This window comes from Anomalospiza imberbis, chromosome 8 (genome assembly GCF_031753505.1).
Source record: "Anomalospiza imberbis isolate Cuckoo-Finch-1a 21T00152 chromosome 8, ASM3175350v1, whole genome shotgun sequence".
NCBI classification, from domain to species: Eukaryota; Metazoa; Chordata; class Aves; order Passeriformes; family Viduidae; genus Anomalospiza; species Anomalospiza imberbis.
In genome coordinates this window covers 33,757,910-33,777,716 of record NC_089688.1, presented here as the reverse complement: position 1 = coordinate 33,777,716, position 19,807 = coordinate 33,757,910, and the positions used below count along the sequence as shown (strand labels likewise).

At 42.1% G+C, this 19,807-nt stretch overlaps 2 long non-coding RNA genes across 2 annotated transcripts; both read right to left on the bottom strand.

Moving 5' to 3' along the window:
* Positions 1-1,241: 1,241 nt before the first annotated feature.
* Positions 1,242-6,732, bottom strand: LOC137478453 (uncharacterized). Its single transcript, XR_011001576.1, has 4 exons — positions 6,639-6,732; positions 5,131-5,264; positions 2,818-2,960; positions 1,242-2,274 (listed from the first exon to the last, which is right to left on the bottom strand). It is a non-coding gene; the product is annotated as an uncharacterized lncRNA (long non-coding RNA).
* Positions 6,733-8,484: 1,752 nt separating this feature from the next.
* On the bottom strand, positions 8,485-10,724 carry LOC137478452 (uncharacterized). The gene is made up of 2 exons (XR_011001575.1): positions 10,337-10,724; positions 8,485-9,218 (listed from the first exon to the last, which is right to left on the bottom strand). It is a non-coding gene; the product is annotated as an uncharacterized lncRNA (long non-coding RNA).
* Positions 10,725-19,807: the final 9,083 nt, after the last annotated feature.

Genomic DNA, 19,807 nt, shown 5'->3' with positions numbered 1-19,807 from the left:
AGAGATAATTGTAATTTCTTGGGAGATGACAGCTGTGTTATAACACCAGAAATGCAACGTTCTGCCGTGGCTGCAAATAATCCTGCTCCTGCTATTCCAGAGAAAACTTGGGAAGCCACAAAACAGGAGTACAAGGGGGACACAGGCACGTTCTGGAGGGGTTTTGCTCCAGGATGATCACGAGTCCATCGTGACCAGCAGCAAAACAAGCACAGGGAGCACCCCAGCCTGGAAGTCTCTAAAGGCAGCAAGGAGAAAGGGAGCAGTTTTCCAGGGTGATTTTGGCAAGAGGGGGGATGATATAAACCTGGGAGGAGATGCTGGCTCCCTTGAGGGCAGGGAGGTCCTGCAGACAGACCTCAACAAATCAGAGGGATGAAAAATCACCGACCAGGTGAAGTTCAGCAAGGAAAAGGGCTGGATTCTGCACCCAGTGTGGGACACACCTGGATTTATGGACAGACTGGGAATGAGGGGCTGGAAGGCAGTGCCAAGGAAAGGGACCTGGAAGTTCTGGCTGATGGAAAGTTGGATCTGAGTCAGCAGTGCCCTGGAGCCAGAGGGTGTGGAAGAGGTTTTACAGAGACTTCTGTGAGCCAGAGAGAAGTTTGATCAGAGGATCCATGTTTACGCCTGAAAGAATTTTCTAGCAAGGTCGTTGACAGAGAAACCAAGAAAGAGAGAAGGATAAATAAGAGAAATCTGCAACTGCCTATTCCAATGAGCACTTTGTTTGTCTTTCCTGACCTATGAGCTAAGTGTAAACTTACGGGTTTTGTAAAAATGTATAAAAAGCATCCATGCTATAATAAAACCAGTTTGAAGCCTTCTGAAAATGGAGTGTGTTGCTTTGGATTGTCTCCATCTCAACTGTGACAGGAGGAGACATCCCTGTCCTGGGGCACCAGGCCAGGCAGCGCTGGTGGGACAGGGAGGGATTGTCCTGCTCTGCTCTGGGCTGGGGCACCCTCACCTCGAGTTCTGGAGTAGTTTGGGGTGCCACAATACAAAAAAGACATTAAACTGTTGGAGAGTGTCCAAAGGAGGATGGGGAAGGGCCTTGAGGAGAAGCCGTGTGAGGAGCAGCTGAGGGCACTTGGAACGTTCAGCTGGAGGAGAGGAGACTGAGGGCAGAGCTCGGTGCAGTTACAACTTCTCCTGAGGGGAAGAGGAGGGGAAGACACCGATCTCTGCTCTCTGGTGACCCGAGGGAACAGCTGGAGCTGTGTCAGGGGAGGTTTTGGTTGGGTATCAGGGAAAGGTTCTTCCCCAGAGGGTGCTGGGCACTGCCCAGGCTCCCCAGGGAATGGGCACAGCCCCGAGGCTGCCAGAGCTCCAGGAGTGTTTGGACAGCGCTGCCAGGGATGCCCAGGGTGGATTTTGGGGTGTCTCTGCAGGACCAGGAGCTGCTCTGATGATCCTTGTGGGTCCCTTCCCACTCAGGATATTTTGTGATTCCTTGATCCTCAAGCTGGTGCCAAGGATTAGGACACAATGAGATGTCACTATCCAGCAAGTGCCACCAGCTCCCTGCAGCATCTCCAGGCTGGGATCCTAAGGAACATCACACGGACGTGGGGTGGGACATTCTTTGCCTGGAGGTGTTCATTTTAAACTTCTCTCACTAATCCCATATCCAGAGGGTAGGCAGGTGGAATTTAGAGCAAGGGGGGAAAAATAAAGAGAAGGTGAAGAAGGGGAAGAGAGGGAAGCTTATGGAAAATATTCATTTTTGAGATTCACAAAGGGGCAGTGAGTGCTGTACCCTGGCTGATTTCACCGGTGCAGCAATGCTTTATCAAGATGGTTTTGCATTCTCCACGTGCAGAGAGCACCAAGGGATGATGTGTTTGCAGGGATTGCATTTCTTAAAGGAAGACAAAACCAATCAGCGATTAATATATAAAAGCCTGACACTCGATATAGGGATAAAAAAGAAATTACAGCTCCCACTATGCAAAACCTGTGGGGAAGCTCTTCAGTCTTCCCAGCGTGAGCAGGCTGGTGTTGAATATTCCCTAAAATCTGGTTATACATGTTTATATCCAGCTCCTCTGAAAATGATGATGCAGGACATGCTCTTTCCCTGGTTTCTTTAATTTTCGTGTCTCTTCAGTCACTGATGCAGAATTTCCCCCCTTTATTTAATGAACTGAATGGGTTGGTTGTGATCTGCAAGATTGCCCTGTATGAATTCCAGCTCTCAGCCATTTTCAGGAGGAAAGCTTTCCTATCGGGATATTTCCTAGTTTTCAGGCAATGAATCCAGTGCACCTGGAAAGAAATGGTCACACAAATATCCTCGGGGAGCTATGCCTGGTGGGAACATGTGCAAACCAACTTTAGCCAACTGGAAATTTGATTTTAATTGATTTAGATTTCATGTGTGAGAGTAGTGAGATGACTGGAAAATGGACTTTTGAATGTCTGAGGAGGAAAACAGTCAGGATAATTGGGATTTGACATCACAGTTGTCTGGAAGGGATGTGATGTCATATGTTGTCTTCATTACACCATATCCTGCAATGAGAGGGTCAACAGCACCAGTTGTTGCCAAAACCCCATTGGAATTGGCTCCAAACCTCAGGAATTTTTACCTAAACCATGTGAATTCAATATTCAGCACAGGAATGGAGAGGTGAGAAAGCAGAGATGATTAAAATTGTTAAATTTTTTTTAAAAATTCAAAAGTAAAATGTACTGATTACTGACTAGGTTTGGTTGAAAATGAGAAATATGTCCAAATAATCCCCCATCCCACCTCTCCATGGGATGGGGAATGGGAACATTGATGGATAACTCTTGGGAATGTTTCACCTGAGGGCTTGGAGCAACCTGGTCTGGTGGAAGATGCCCCTGCTCGTGGCTGGAGAGTTGGAACCAGATGGTCCTTGAGGTCCCTTCCAAAAATCGGCGATCTTCAGATTTTCCACTCTGCAGCCGTGGATTCCAGTGAAATCCTTCCCGTGGTTAAAAATGGTCTCTAAGCAACAAGCACTGAAATGTTTCCAAATCTTTTTTGCTTGACCCGGGATTTGTGCTGAGTTAGATGAGTAAACACTGGCATGACGTGACATTCCTGTTATTTATGTTCCATCCAAATAAGTGGAAGATAACCTAGGCAGATTTCCATTATCTAATTATAAAAACCTCCTCATATTCCCATGAAACTAATTTTAATTTGATGAAAAACAGACAACTTGGAAATGGATTTCCTATGATTCGAGCGATAAGATTCTTTCTCAGTGTGTTCTCAATTTACCAAAGACTCCAAAATTGGAGATCTCTATTAATAAACATTGCTGCTTGCTCATGCAGTGACTTTGTGTTATTACACGCACACGAAAATAAAAATAAAAGGAAAAAGCTCCTCTGCTGCATTCCAGGGAAAGAGGAAGGAACCACACTGTGCTTTATTTTCAAGAGGGAGCTGTAGCAGGTGAAGCTCCTGCTCTGTTCGAAGCTGCTCTCACCATGTGATGGTCACAGGTGTTTAAAATGTCTGCAAGAATTCCACAAAAAATTGCCTTTGGAGAGCAAACCGCTCAGCAGGGGGATTGGAACTGGATGATCTTAAGGTCTCTCCAACCCAAACCATTCCGTGGTTCTGTGAATTACAGGGAGCTCCTTATAACCACGGTGTGCAGGGAATTATCTGCAGAGGAAACAAATTATGTTTTGACAATTATTTTTTCTTAAAAGTCACAATCCTCATTTTCCTTACTCCTGGAAATTCCATAGCAGAATTCATTGCATGAGGACAGGTTAGTGGCACCTCTCCTGAAACTTGTGACATTGCTCAATGTCTAAAACATCCAGAAAAAAGGAGCAGCAGCAAAAACCTTAATTTTTGCTGCAGCCTGGACCCAGGTTTGACCACTTTTCCTGAAAACTAAGCCACAAAACCCCCGGATTTCCTGCAAAATCTAAGAGGAAGATCAATTTAACTAATGATGTGGGGGTTCTGTGTCCCCGTGGACCTCACACATATTATTTATAGAATGCATTAATATTTCATTTTTCCCATCCCTAAACAGTCTTTGAGGGTGAGCAAAAAAAGGAGATAGCTGGAGACAGGTAACATTTTAATTGAAATTAATGGGATTGGTTTGATTTCACCTCTGAGGATATAAAAAATCATTCAATTTTTTTGTCATGAAAAGGATCTTTATGTCTCACCAGTGCCCTGACAAGCACGACAAGCTGTAGATCACACTGAGAATCCACCTCCCACCTCTCACTAACCTGTGCCATCACCCTCCAGTGAGAAACCAGCGAGAAAAAAATGCAGAGAGGATGAAAAGACAGAGCAAAAACTCTGCTTTTCCTTGTTTTTTTATGCCAGCACGAGGTAGAGCCATCCCTGGCATGGGTTGGTGCCCAGGCAGCTGCGTTGCCATTTTTCCATCAGTGCCTGGCAGCAGCTGTAACCCCTGCCCAGGACCAGGCAGTGTGAGGAGCATTTTCTGCTCCCTCTGTGCTGGACCTGGGCTGCTGAACGTGCCAAACCCATGTGCTGAGCAATTTTTGCTCTCCAAAGGCTTCTCTGGAGCGGTGTTGGAGCCTTTACAGGAGCTTTGCCAAGCAGCTGTGGTGATGAAGTGGCACCAAAAGTGGCAGTGCCAGCCAGAGGCAGGAATCAGCTCACTGCAGCCCTTTCAGCCCTCCTCTAAATAGTTCTGTGCTGCCAGAGTGGGTGCAGGAACCTCTTGGCTGTCATTTATAGGATTAGTATTTCTTTTTCCTATAATGGGGGAAATGAGGTTGTGTTTTCTGAAGCACCTGAGCTGCTCAGGAGGACAAAGCACGGAGATTTGGGCTTTGAGCTCCTCTCTGTGTTTGAAAAGCTGAGTCAATGGAGCTCATGCTCCTAAGTCACTTAAACCACTTTCATAAATCACATTAAATAAACTTGAAATGGAACACAAACAGATCACCACCCCAACCCCAAGCTGCCTCTCAGCTCAGCCCCGGTTTTCCTCCAAGCACCCTCCTTTTCACTGTCCATTATGGAATAATTTTCCTTTTTTTTTTTTTTTCATTAAAATTGCTTTTATAAAACTTTTTACTGTACATTTTCCAACAACTATCACAGTCCCAAAGGCCAGCAGTTCCTTGGCTCACTTGCACCTACATGAATTCAGTCCCAATGCAGAGGAAGGTCTTGAAATTATTTCTCTTCTGCTGTAATTTGCAAATTTTAAATGGGAAAATGAAATACAACTCACAGTCAAAAGTGAGGAGTGAGTAAAATCCCACAGAAGCTGCAAGGGAGTAAATGGGCAAGTCAAATATTGCATTTACTCATTAGAAATTATGAGGAGGGTAAAAATTTACCTAAAATTTCTCTTTTTTTGCCAGTAAACTACACTGAAGATAAAAAGGAATCCTATAGGATTTTGTGTTAGATTTTTAATTTTTGGAGTGGAAATACTCAGGAATTCTCTGTGAATATCAGGATTTCCTTTCCTCAGTTATCTTAACCTGGTTTATCAGAGTTGGGATCCAGAGCACACAGCACAGCCACTGAAATACCCCAGACCCCAGAAAACACAGTAAAATCCTACAAAACCCTCTCAGCAGATGGTTTTGGTTTTGTTGTTCGTTTTTATTTGTTAAATTTCAAGCCACAGACCAGGTTAGTCTAATTCCTTTCAAGGAATTAATAATAACAACTGCTTCTTCCGAGGAAAAGTGACCTAAATTCCAGGTAAGGAAATATTCCTCCCAAAGAGGAATTTCACTGGCATGAAGTGCTCTGCTAATAGCTACACTTGTATTATTTTTCATCTGGGTGCCCCAAGGATCTTCCTCCCCTATCCCTATGCCCAGTGCAGGGCCACCCTTTGTTACGACATTAAAATCTACTTAATATTTTTTTATCATTTCACATCACAGCCCCGGTAATTGCACCCTCAGGAGCAAGGCTTCTTCCTGCGTCTGCTTTTCAATATTATTGGCATCTCCCTCATTTGGGGACCTGGAATGATCTTCTTTGCATTTTCCCTGTGAAATGACAAACACGGCTGGTTGTGGCTCAAGCACTATTTGGAGCATGACCCCCTCGGCTCCTGGTGTTATCCAAATTAGATTTTGATCTTTGTCAATTAGGCTTTGCCACTGTGGACCTGCTGTGCCATTATCAGGAGAATCCCTGTCAGGGTTGGGAAGTCAGTGAACTTTGGAAGCCTTTCTCCACCTTCCAGGGATGCACTTTTACAACTGGAGCCGATTAAAAATATAATAATAAAATAAAAATTTCTGTCCACAGCCCCTAGTTCTGGTAACCTTTGCATTGTTTGTCCTTAAACCAAGAATCACTCGCAGCACAGAGAGCTCTGCCTTCCCATGGCAAAAGAAAATGCAAGCAATCTTGATTTCCACAAGCAATTTGGCTTTCCTTTTGCTCCTTTTAATGTTCCTGGCTTTGGTACCCCGCCACAGATTTGTCTGGAGGCCAGTTTTGCTTCTGGGGACAAAAAAAGTAGTGGCCAACTGAATAAAAAAAGGTGAATGGCAGGAAATCTTCTCTGGTTGTCACACGGCCAGGCTGGGATGTGTCAGCTGGGTGGGTTTAAACTGGGCAGGCACTGGGGGAATGCTGGGCCTGGCACAGCCCCTGGCCTTGCAGCACTCACCTCCCAACGTGCCTCCAGAGCCATCCCAAATCCTTTCATGTGGGGAGGCTGCCTGCCAAAAATCTTCCTTTTCATCCCCACATTTCAGCTCTGGCTCAGCTTTCCAAGGTGCACTTGAAGGATTTGGGATGGAGCTGCCCAGATGGGACACGAGAGCTGCTGAAGGAAGAACCTTCCTGGCATGAAGAAATAGTGCTGCAAACCAGGATTTTCCAGCAGGAGAGGATAGTCCACAGGTTTTAAGGCCAAGAATGATCATCAGGTCTGACCCTGTGAGCACCAAATATTAAGGGTTTTGCTGGCTCAGTGCCTGTTGGAATTACAGCAGCTATCAAAAATTAGTTATGAGGGAAATCTTCCCAGGATAAAAAGTTTGTTATCAACCAAGGGATGGAGTGACAGGACACAGGGAATGGCTCCCACTGCCAGGGGTCAGGGTTAGATGGGATATTGGGAACTGGGAATTGTTCCCTGGCAGGGTGGGCAGGCCCTGGCACAGGGTGCCCAGAGCAGCTGTGGCTGCCCCTGGATCCCTGGCAGTGCCCAAGGCCAGGCTGGACACTGGGGCTGGGAGCACCTGGGACAGTGGGAGGTGTCCCTGCCATGGCTGGGGTGGCACTGGATGAGCTTTAAAATCCCAAATCAACCCAAAGCATTCCATGATTCCATCACCTGCTGTGTTTTGCAGTGCAGAGAACTGTAGGACATTTAAAGGCTGCTCCTGTTTCCCTGAAGGCAGCAATTCCCTCCCCTTCACCTCAGTCTCTGGTGCAGACCCAGTGTTTGTTCTGCCTCAGAAGCTTCCAACCCAGCCCATTCCAGGATTCTTGGATAAGGGCCCTCCAGCACTTCCATTTCCAAGATCCAGGGGATGCAGCTTTTGGCACTTTTCCCTCTGCAGTAATTTGGGGGTTAACCCAACATCAGCATTTTTCTTTTCTCACTACCAATTACTTTTTCCAAGCTGGATCCAAACCTTCCCCCGTGTTTTGCTGTTGAGAACATGAAGGAGGAGCAGAGCAGATGAACCACATGGTGACTTCCTTGGGATTGCTCCTGGAATTCAACGATGGCAAAACGAGCCCTCCAGGCGTGCCTGGGTTTGGTCCCTCGCTGCCCCGTTAGCAGACAGCTCCTCTGACCAGAATACACAAAATTTGAGGACAGGAGAGTTTCTAAAACCTGCCAGCAGGGAGCTAAATGTGGGAAGAGCTCTGGGAGCCAGCCTTCCACAGAACACTCACACCCAGGGAAGCTCGGGATAAACAAGCAGATGAAACGACAGCTTGGGAAAAGGGTTTCCACAAACTGCCTTGGATGGAGAGGATCGATTTTAACAAGACTGGGAGGATGCAGGGGTGGTTTGCAATGGTTTGGAGCATTATCACCCCTTGTCACTCGCTGAATTTTTTCAACTAAGCCGATTTAGCCTCAATTTTTTCTTTTTCTATTTTTTATTATTTCTATTCTATTTCTATTTCTATTCTTTTTCTATTTTTATCAAACAAAACTTGTTAATTTTACTGCAGGTATAGAGAGGATGAAAAAAATTTTTACAGGTTATTTTTGATAGTAAAACCAATTATGCATTCTGAAAGGTACAAATTCAGTATTACTCAAACCTCATGCAAAAAGCAAAATAAGGCCAAATTTTGAAGAAACCTGGGGTTTAATTGCTGAGCATGTTTGGGTTTGATCCAGTGCAGTTTGACATTGAAAGGGTTTGGTCCAAGTCCTTAAAATACACACTGCTGATAATTTTTTACCTCTCAGCTTATTCAGCATGTTCAAGAACATGAACTAAGCTGTCTTGACTACAAATTAGCTCAATAGAAAAAGCTAGGACTAGATTTTTAGGATATTTTATTGTATAGCCTGCCTAAGACGTGAGGCACAGATTGTAAAGTTCATATATCATTTTGCAGGATTTATTTATTCTTTCTTGCCAACTCAGCTCCAAAGCCCAGAGGTCAAATCCTACAACTCTTGACATCCCTAGTTTTACCACTGACTTCACTGATGGCATCATTTCAGGCATGAAGACAAAGTTCTTGGTTGAGGGTTTTTTCCTTGTAATTTTAAAACCTTTCCAAAAAAGTCTTTATAAAAGTTATAATGAGGATTTATAAAAATGGCTCTTCCAACTGAAACCCCAACTATCTAAAAATTGCATCGAAGAAAATGAATGGAAAAATATCCAGGCCTGGCTTTGTCATTTCATGCTCAGGGTTTAGAGCATGGTTTGGAAATACCATGAGTGAACTTTTGCAACAACTGCTGCACTGTATATCCTTGAGTGTTTTCAGTTGCTCTTGACAGGGTGAGGTATCCAGAGCCGTGGATATGAATACTCCTGCTGGAAGATTATCTACTGCAAATTTGTATCTTGCCTTCCTAGCTCGCTCTGGCCCGCACCAGCAATGGAACAGGATGTCCACACAAACTTTTTGTCCTGCTTAAATCCTCTTTATGCCTCGCATTACTCTTGGAAGTGACCACGGGACAGGCCACTGTCACCCAGGGCAATTACCACTCAACAGCCCAGCATTTAGGGCATGATTTTCCAGATATAACCATGGACTGATAAGAATAATAAATGTAAAGATGATTTTCTCACATGCCTGCAAATATTTGCATGGGTATGTCCAGGAGAACAAAGCCTAGCCAACTTCCAGATATCCAAGTGGAACTCATTAATGTGGAGGCCAAGACTTCTACCTTTCTGAAGATACACTTGATTAATTTATATTAATAAATTTAATTAATGACTTTGAAATGATCAGTTTAGTAAAGGCAAAGTATTATAAATTTGCTTAAATCCTTGGTATCATTAATAGAATCCCTCATTACAGGGAGTTTATGCACACACATACAATCACAGCCACATTTATATGTTTTTTATAGACAATTGTGTGCCTGTAAAAGCATATTCAGACCTTTATTAATATAGGACCACACAAAAACACAAGATAAAGCTCCAATTCCAATGTTTTTTCCTGCATTTTGCATGGCTGGATCCATTCGTATCTGCTTGAACTCAACAGCAGCAAAACCAATTGAAGTGCAACATGATAGCATAAAATAAAAATAAAATTACCTAATCTTATTGCCAATAACTTCAAAATATTGGATATTTATGGCAACATCCTGATCCATGCTGGGCGATCCTGATCCATTTGCCACTGACCAACGAAAACAAGATTTTGGAGTGAGGAGTGATTTGTGTGATCTACAGGAAAATCCTCCTCAGCAGATAAAAAAATGAGTGGACCTGGCTACAACTCAAATTCTGCTTAGTCTGCTCTGACAGCATAATCAAAGCTATGCTAGAAAGCATGGAATAATATACAAATATATATATATATTTTCTCAAATGACTTTAAAAACCCACAGGAATTTTTTTTTTACTTAAATGGGAAGGAGAAAATCTATATCTCGGAGAGTGAAAAACAAATTAAAGGTTCTTGAAGGGTGTTTCTTAACATTTACCAGTGTTTTTCCCCATGGAAAAGATGAAAAATTAGCTTGAACCCTAGAGCTTTTGGTCTTTTGTAATATTTTCCTTTTTTTTCCCCCTCCACAATGAATATAGATTTTTTTTTTTAATCCTGTATGCAGCGATGACACATATTTAGATTCGAAAGCTTTCTTATTGTTATATGAGACAATTTTAAATTAAAAATGCATTTGGGACTTACCTGTGCAAGGAGGATGGGGGAGCACACAGGCATCAGCAAACACATGAATCAGAGTTATTTTTGGAGTGTGGTTTTGGAGTCCATAACAAAATAATCCTGAAATCAAGAGAAATATTCTGCTGTCAGGCTTCCCATGCTAAGATAAGGATCTTTGCTGTCTGCTCCGATTTGGCTCCGTCCAGGAAAGCATCAGCTGCCATTAAGGAGAGTCTTGCCTTCTCCCATCTGGGTCTCATCATGTACCCTAGAAGAGGAAATGAAGCTCCAGCAGCTCTCTGGGCAGGGGGATAACCATATTTTTATTTATCTGTATCAGCAAAATCACTTCTGAAGTGTGATCTTAGGCTTAAAATAGTGAACAGGGGTTCAAAAATCAGGATAATTTTATATTTTTACCTAAATTCATCTTTAAATCACTCAATTCTCTGCTGGTAGAACAGGCATGGTGTTGTTTCCTTGCTCTCCCACCCTTTTGCTTCATTCCTTGCTCAAAAGTAAAAATCCTGAGGAAGAACATCCTCAGTCTTTATGTTGGTGAAACCTCACACATGGTTAAAGACTAATTTGAAGCATAGAAATACAAGGTAAATAATATTAATAAGATAGATTTATTAATCCCTTGATAAAAAAAAATAGACTGGTCAAAACAATTTAAATTTTCAATTATTTTAATTGCTAAAATTAGCTAAAAATAAAATTATTAGTGAGATAATCACTATTTGCTTTTTCACATACCAGTTTCAAATTCATATTTTGATGAGAATTCCTCTTAGAGGTTTCCTTGACAGGGATATCTGTGAAAAATGAAGGCCAGAAAAGATATGCCCCATCCCTGGAAGTGTCCAAGGCCAGGCTGGACACTGGGGCTTGGAGCAGCCTGGGACAGTGGAAGGTGGCCCTGCCCATGGCAGGGGAGGAATTGGATGTATTTTATGGTCTCTTCCAACCCAAAGCAGGATTCTGAGATGGATAGCAGGATTTGGAACTGCTCACCTTGGTCTCCAGGAGCTCATCACTGCAGTTGAAATGACAGAGGGGATAGAAACTACTTTGGGAATATTTGGCAGTGGTGAAAGAGATGCAAGATGAGACCTGGATGGAAATAAAGCAGAGCTGCTCCACTTTTTCCTGCATTATTAAAATTGAGATTTTAAAAATTCAGACTTTATTTTTACCTTTAAAAATGCAACAGATGTGTGTGAAGACAAAGCTGGTGCCTGCTCTGCCTTGTGGAAAGCGTTTTATGGTTGTGGGGAGCAGATTCCAGAGGAGAGCACAGCGAAATGGCCGCGAGTATCCGTCATGTTTTAACTGGGGCAACCGGTACAGAGTCACGTTTTACAACCCTGCTCCATTTTAAGAGGTTTTTACACTTACTGAATGCATTAAAACCCAGAAAACGTTGTGGGGATTGTCCTTTGAATTCTGCACTCTGAAATCTCACTCGTGGGACCTACAGGGAGAGCTGATTTCGTTTTGCTATTTGGAAGTAGAATGACAAGGGGCAAAACAAGGGATAAAACTGCAAAGCAGAGCTGGTGCAAGCCACGAGACACCCAGCAATAAACCTTAATTTGACTGCAAAAAGCAATTTATGAGAGCCCTCTTGAACATCTCTGGTTCTCCGAATCAAATCTAATTGTGGATTGGTAAGTTCTCCATTTGGAGCATCAGAAACGCAGTGTGTCCAAGGCCAGGTGGGATGGGACTTGGAGAGACCTGGTCTAGTGGAAAGCTCCCTGCCCATGACATGTGAGCTTTCATGTCCCTCCCAACCCAAAGCAGTCTAAGATCCCATAATTATTCTATGATTATGTGAATTCTTGAGCTGCCATAGTGAAACCTGGAGCCCTCACTCTGGCAAAATCCCACTTTAAATCCAGCTTGTGTTTTGCCTCAGGACCAGAGGTCAGATCCCAAGGCAAAAAGTGATCTTGGTGAAATGCCTTGGATAAACAGAGGGATTGCCCTGGGAGCACCAACAGCAGAGAATGAAATGCTGCAAGTTTCAAGCGGTGGTTACAGCAGGAATGACCACATCCACTTTGTTTTCCTCCTAGGAAGCATCCAACCAGCTCCAATGGGTTCCTGCATGTCTACAGGGAGTGTAGAAAGCCTCCTTCTTCTGCCCACGACCTTTCCTGTGTGGATTGGCACTGCAAGGGGCAGAGAAGAGCTGCCACCACCACCCCACTGTCCCACAGCACCCCTGGGTACCTCCCAAAATCACAGACAAGCTGTCCCAAAGCAGCTGGAGAGGTTTCTCCTCTGCTTTTTCACCACCAGGTATCCAAAATGATCATGTAATTCCTAGCTGAAGACTGGGATTTTGCAAGGAAGCTGGAGATGAGGCTGGAGGCAGGACCTTCTCCCCAGATGCTGCAGGATGCACTGAAGACTGCAGAGAGGAACTTGCTGGGTCTTCAGGGCTGGAGAAGGCAAGAAGCAGCAGAGAGGAGAGGGTCAAACCTTGGCATTCTCCACCCACCCCCAAGGGTCGCCCAGAAGGGTGGGATTGGTGGTGGCACAAACCACCAGGAAGGAAAGAAGTGACCCCAATGAGTTATCACTGCATAATTCCGGGATAAATTCAGTTAATAAAACTGTGTCCTAATTAAGCCCCATCCTTTGCTCCCTCCCCTCTTCTCCAGACAGTGTGAATCATGCACCATTTTCACCTCTGGGAAGGGAATCCTGGAGCTTTTTCCCAGAAAATAAAATTCCCACCACAGCATTTCTGTATATCTTCAAGCTGGGTTTTGCAAGACCTGCAGGTGAAATGGTCTCAGCAAGCAGAGAAGACGAAAATAAACAAAATCAACACACCGTCACGTGGTTACTTAATAATTATATAATATTTTATACAAGAAATATTATACTTAATAATTAAAATTGGGCCAGGTTGTCCAGTTAATTCCACCAAAATTGTTCAGACCTGTGACAAGATTTGAATGAGCGCAAATTTTAAAATATGTAGGGTTGAATACACAAATCAGGAGAGTGCTATGCTATGGAAATTTCATATTGAAATTTATCTGATATAAATATTTCAGATATATCTGAATATATCTGAAATCTCATATATCTGTGAATAAGAAATGTATTCACACACAAAAAAAAAATAATTAAGATTTAGCACAGCACCCTTATTTCAGGAGATTTAAAATGTAACAGCAACAAAGAACAAGTTTTCCACAAGAAAAATGTGAATCAGCAGCTTGATCTGTTCCCTGTTTTCACAAGCAAAGTCCTGTCTATTATAAACTTGTTTTTCTCAGCCATAAACACAGCGTGAAAAAAAAAAAAAAGAGAAATTTATGTTGAATATGGTTATAGTTATTATTTCCCTTCTGGGGAATTATTAAGCATGTGTTAGGAGTTTAGGTATAAAATGAAATTGTTTTTTCACTACATGGATGTCTTCTGTGACTATCTGTAAAATTTCATTAAGGTGTTAGACTTGATATTGCAGATCAAAGTAATCCCAAGAGATTAAGGAGACCCTGCTAATTGACTAAGGTCATGTACTGCACTTCCCACTGGCACTTTGGCCTACATTGACAACAGAGGAGCAGCCCCTTCTCCAAGGACCAGTCTATAAAAATACCATTTTCTTTATCTCTAGTCCAGTTTTCACACCGCTACAATAACAAGGGATTTCATAAATCCAGGTGGACTGATTAGAGTTTTGAGTATGTAACTTTCTGAGTAAAAAATATACATGATACTTTTGAACAATTTTGACATTTTATCTTACCCTTTAAAACTCCTGGGAACAGATTGCACGTTAGGTGTTTAAGAATAAAAAGTGTCAGCACATATAGTGAGTTCCATCATTCAAACTTGGCACTAAAGAGGATATTGAAAGCCTTGCTGCAGACCATTAAAACCAGCTAATTTACAACCAAAGACATTGTTTCTTGAAGTGCCAATTTGGTCAATAATTAAGGTTTGGAATATATATCCAGCTCTGACAAGAGAAAATTCCTAAAATCCTTTCCCTGTTGATCCAAACATACAATACATTACTCTCAATTGGACAGTGGCTCCTGGTTCCTTGTTGTGGTATTATTGAAAATAATGGATTATCCAGAGGTGTGGCGAGGAATTATTGCTGCTGTCAGCCAGATTTGTGAACCCAGTGCTGAAATATCTGCTCCCCCCTGGATCCCACGCCTGGAAAAGTTGGAGGGAATTTGCAAAAAAGCTTTGGAAAATATGGCTCTTTTCTGTCCTCATCATGGGAGAAGTAAGAAACTCAAAGCCAATTGACCAGAAGTTGAAGGACAAGATTTACAGGGAAATAAACAGGAGAACTGGGATCCTACAGCCGTTAATTTAGCAGAGTATGAATTAAGAGCACTGACAGCAGCAAGCTGAGTGAGAAAGATGCAAATTAGAGTTTACCTGCCATGATTTAACTGATCAAGTTATACACCAAGAGATTTTGCCACTTTTCTTTCACTAAAAGCTTAAAAATCAAGTTATTTGGGTGGGTTTTTTCTAAATATTGTGCTGTTACAAAAAGCTTGTGGGTTCTTTTTTGGGTTTCATTCGCTGATTATTTTTCCTCAAGTTTATCCAAGTTCTTCCTGAAGGGAAGACTCCAACTTGAGGCAAAGTCATAAGGCATGGGTTTACTGGGTACATTTTAGCAACGTTAATGGATGTAACAACCACCCTCCCATTCACCAGATGAAATCCCCATCTAAGCAGAAGGATAGTTGGAGGCTTATGACATCCATAAAATGGGTGTCGTTTGCATGGAGATGAATTTCAGCCCCTAGAAGCCAACAGAATCACATTTTCCATTATGTTCAGCCAGCAGAACGGATTTCATTAATCAGCCTCTCATCAAGGGCTCAGTCCTACCACATTACTCAAACTAAGTAATACCTAAGATGCAAATAGGCCCACTAAAGCAAAGGAGGCATCTGGAGAAGTTGTGTCGTTCTCCGACTAAAGGTGCTTTAATGGACTTTGAGAAATCCCGCATTCCACAAGTGAAATCCTCGTACCCTTCCAGCTCTTCAGAAAGGTCCCAACTAAATAAATCATTCAACAGAAGTATTTAATCCCTTGAATGCTGGAGAACGAAGACAAAAGTTAAGCTGTTGAAGGCTGTTGAAGAAAACAGGTAAAATTTAGCATTTACTGCTTTTTCAGCTCAAATAGAGAGCTCAGAATTAATTTTCATTCAGCAATTGGTGTTGATCTCTTTAAGGCACCATTTTGAGTACGATACAGAAGGCCTTAAGTCCTAGGAATATAGAAAGACTTGGTATGGATAAGGCTTTATTATTCTTAATTCACTGGAATTCAAAGTCCTGTCAGTATTTTTAATGCTCCCTATACCCATTTAACCATCCTGTTTGATGGGGTGGCTGAGTTTATCCACAATAAGGGATACTTGTCTTTATACTGAATAATATCTTTGTTTTCCATCTTATTAATATTTTCCTGAAGTTGGTCAGATGATGTATTTTCCTTGCTTTATTGACCAAAAGGACTAAACAAAGCAGGAGAAATACCAACTTTTATATTTGCATGGCGCTGCAATTTGGCAAATCCAATGAAGATTTTTGATCTTCCTTTTGCCAAATACAAACAAAAACTAAAAATATTTGTAAGTCCCAATGAATTGAACACTTGTGTATTATTCCCTGTGAAATGTCTAGTAGATGTTAGTTGATCTTTATGCCCTTTATTTAACTAGATTTAGTTTGTTTTTTGCTTCCTATCATGATCAGTGAGAGACTCTTTGGGTTAAAACGTGGGAAAAGAATGATATATTTGTTAATTGTTGCTGTTCTTGCTATGATCTTTGGCAACACCTGCTGGTGGTACTCTGCAGTGCTGGAACCACTCTACATATATGCCTTCAACATATGGACCTTCAACTGGCCACACAATCCCTGTCCACCTGCACAGAGCATGGATGTGGCCAGTGGGCTTAAAAACACCAGCCCAAGTTCATGAAAACATTTGCACAGGCTTTGCAGGCTCAAACACTGTTTCATATTAAAATGAGCTTGGTTTTGTTTACCAGTCCAGCTGCTGTGATTTTTATAAAAGTTGTGATTTTATGGCAAGTTAATCCAAAGAGAATTTTGTCCAGAACATCTCCCATCCGCTCTCTAGTAACGAGGTGTTTTAAGCAGCAGGATAAATAACATTTAGGCATCTAATAAAAACGGCTGGGGTTTTTTTAGGTCTCAAATCCTCTTTTTTACATAGCACAGCAGCAAAGCCTCGTACTGTAGGTGAAAAGTCTGTAAATTTGCAGTAACTGAAAAATAACAGAAGGCGCAGCAGCATTCTTTATGTTAGTCTATATTGATCGGCTCTAATGAGCACCAGTGGAGCTGTAGCTAATGGTGGTATGTCTGGTGTTAAGGGCAAATGTGGGAGAAGATTATCAACCCAAGGGGTTTAACAGTTGCTGGACTGCCCTCAGCCCTCAGGGCAATGATGCACTTGAGAGGTCACTGTATCAAATGAGGGAAAAGATTCAGCTCGCGCTGCTGGAAGAAATGCAGCAGGAGCTGTGCTTTAGCCCAGACTACCGGCATCAATAAAACAGTTCTTCTCTGCCGGCTGTTTCTTCCCCTCTCCTTTCCCATCACCTACCTAGCACTGCATTGCTAATTAAGAACCCCAACACAGGGATCTGGGCAGGGATGGCACGGAACTGCTCTGAATTAGGCTGGAAAACACGCCTTGACGCCATCTGCGCAGAGAAGGACGAGTTGCGGGACAGAAAGGTTTTACACCTGACGTCTGCTTGTTACCTGGGGGAGTCATGCTGCCATTTGATGGGAATTTGCTTGATATTTCATTCAGTGTGTTGCTGCCACCCCCTTCTGAGATCTGAGAGGGCCAAGATGACTGACCACCAGAGCAGAGCAGGCCACCGGGCTTCAAGGGGAAGTTAACTGGCAGATCCGAGAGAACGCTCGCAGTAAAATGTTTGTGCAGAAAGGAAGCTACAGGTATTCAAAAAGATAAAAATGAGCAGAGAAATGCCTTGAGGTGGATGGCATGTTGCACATTCCATGCTTTAGTAGCCTAATGGAATAATTTTAACTGTGTGAGGCTCTGAAACACACCAAGAAGCTCTGTTGAGAACTGAGCTATGAGATTTCAAATATTTGTCACAATAAACAGCAACATATATTAAAAAAATCAGAAATAGAATATTTTACTTGATGTTGTAAATAAGCAAATTAAATATTACCTTAGCTCCATTTTGCCAAAGTAAAATGCTGTAGTTATGGAAAATTATTTATTAGGTCTTTAAAAATTCTAAGACATGGATTCCTCTTGTTCCTTAGAGGCCGATGATGGGTCAGATTATTTAAAAAATCTTCACATCTCTAATTTTTTTGCAGTGTTCATGTGAAGCAAGCTGGATGTGCAATTCTTTGTTCCAGTCAGAGATTTTCCAACTGGTTTTTCCCTGAACAAGAAGGAATCGAGTCAGGGTTTGGTCAAAGAAGAATATTTCCTGCCACTGTCAGCAAAAAAAAAGAGAGTTTTAGACTGTTACCGGGCTGTTGACACAAAAATACCTGAAATAAGTGGAGCAGGCACTAAAGCTGGCATGCACACTCAGTGGGAGCAACGGGGCTGGAGACGAGGAGAAACATTTTCCGCAAAGAAGCCGGAGCTGACACATCCGCTGCTCGCTGCCTGATGGGCTCCAGCTCAGGGGTTTGATGTCTGCAGCTCCCACCACTGTCCATTAGACAGGCGCCCACACCAGGGATGCTGCAGCCACAAGTGACACTAATGTGCTCCACTGCTGACACTGGGGAACCCGCAGGAAAATGTGTTCATCCCCTGGCTGCTCCACGGTTAAAAAGGGAACCAGTCTGGCAAAACGGACTGAGGGAGTCTGCATCCCCAATGCTTCATCTGTCCCCGTTCTCGTGCCTTGTGAATGCTGAAATTTCTGAATATCCCAAGGGAAAAAATAACCCGCATTATTTTTAAAGTGTGTCCTGAAAAGTATTTGTGTCCTGAAAAGTGTTTCCGTCCGTAGCTTGAATTCCAATTGGTTTAGGCAAAGCCAAACTGCTTCTTCACAAAATGAACCTGTGAGCAGGCTGTGGCAAATTCATGGCATTTATTTTCTACTACTTAAATTCATAAGTTGGGCTTGCTAATTTACACAATTATTGAGATTTCCTTCAGTCATAAATGCTCAGTTGCCATGGGATATGAAGTAAGAGCAGAAGACAACCATTTTCATTCATGAACTTTTCTAATACTCTAAAACTCTTCTGTACTCTTTGTTATTTTAGTTTTGGATATATTTGAGCTTAAGAAGGTTAGAGATTAACTTTCACATGCTTCTACTTTTCTAATTACAGAGGTAATTATCAAATTCCTAACTCAGTAGCAGGAAGTTCCATAGTACACAAGGATATTTATATAAATATATTTTAAAAAATCTCTATGCACCTAATTGAAATAATTTGGTGAAATGATTATCAGAAATAATGTGAATAACAGAACAAAAGCTGTTCTGTAATGACTTTTTTCTTAAGGAGACTTCACAATTTTTTAAAGTGTTATACAATTTATTTCATACCTGTTGTTCCATATGCTACAGCTTTGGACAGATGAGTGTGTGGGATTTGAAAGAATGTGGTGGAAATGCACATCACAGCACTGGCAGGACAGTGGGTCCATGCTTTGAACCTTGTCGTATTTACCCAGCTCGTGGATCTTAACTCCAAAATTGAATTAGTTCAAAATTCCCCAACCAAAGTTCCTCAGAGTTTAATGATGTAGGAATCTAGCTAAGGAACCTATCTGGGATTTTTTTAATAGTTGGTATTGACCAGTCATTTTGAACTGTTTGTTTTGAAAAGGACATGCTATTTATTTTTTCTTTCCATTTAAATATCAAAAAGAAAGGATCTTGCTCTAGTTCCAAACAATAATCCATACAATGAATAACCACTCGGTGGCATAACAAATTTCCTCACTTAAATGAAGAAATATTACCATCTCTTGAGATTAAGTAGCCGCAAAATCTACCTCCAGACCCATCAGTCTCAAAAAATCCTACCAAGTCATTATAGCACCAGTAGTAAATAAAATTTAGCCTGTGTATTTTTTTCCATATGCATTCACTGAATGAAGTGCAGCTGTTTTAGCTGTTGCATAAGAAATGCACCTTATTTTCTTTGCACTGAAGGTTTTCACTGTGCAGCATCCTGAGTTTCACCCCTTAAAAACCACTAAATCCCATAAGTGATCCCATGATGTTGTTTAGCACAGTAAGATTATTTTCAATGAAGCAGCAAGTAGGAGCACTTGGAAATGCAGGAGTCCTGCCAGGTTGGGAGAGGAACCCAAAAACTTGACTTTTGTGCATTTTACAGGAAAAAAGAGAAGGAAAAAAAATAGAGGGAAAAGCCCAAAATTGTGTTAATTTAAAGACACATTAGAAATAATTCT